The following is a 741-nucleotide window of genomic DNA, read 5'->3' as shown; positions in this document are numbered from 1 at the left end:
GTTGATAAGTACTTTGGAATAACGAAGACAGATGAGAACAGAAGCAGATGGAACACAGCAGTGTGTAAAATCGCATTCTGATTAGGACTGTGAACTACACACCTTGTGTAAAGTAATATAAACAAGTTAATAACTGTTTAGGAGATATTGAAATTCTGGAAATATTCTTCCCTATTCAGTTGTTTACAGGGTGTGTCTTTGAGTCTGAAACTTGATCCCCCTGAAAATGTCACTCAGCCCTGCTGGCAATGCCTTGCTTCCAGCTGGTACACATGTTCCTGCAAGTGAAGAATCTGAACAAGCTCCTCTCTAGAAATGCAAATTCATCCTCTGGGATGGTGTTGTCCCAGATGCCACTATGCTATCCACACTAGGGAACCAATACCGCACTTACAGAAGGCAGCTCTCACATCAGGTAACCGTGGGCTGCTGGATGACAGAGGCTGTCTCCAAGAAGAGGAAGTGCAATCAGCTGTAAAGCTGTAGAGAAATAAGAGTGTCATTAGGACTGTAAGTTGCCTGGTATGCTCAACCCAAGTTTGTGCAGAAAGCACAGGTTTGAACAGGTAAAAGAATGGAAGTAATTTCAGGTGTGACATTTTATTCTAAAGATATTGCAGAAACAGGAACTGAGCCTGAACAGTAAATGTCCGGCTATTACTGGAGGAATTTAGTTGGGGAGCCAAATGTTCCTCATCCAAAGCACCCCGTAGCTACATGATCCCTGCATGCTTCTGTAGC

The sequence above is a fragment of the Tympanuchus pallidicinctus genome, unplaced genomic scaffold, assembly GCF_026119805.1.
Source record: "Tympanuchus pallidicinctus isolate F22 unplaced genomic scaffold, pur_lepc_1.0 scaffold2, whole genome shotgun sequence".
NCBI lineage: Eukaryota > Metazoa > Chordata > Aves > Galliformes > Phasianidae > Tympanuchus > Tympanuchus pallidicinctus.
Note: the sequence above shows the minus strand (reverse complement) of the source record.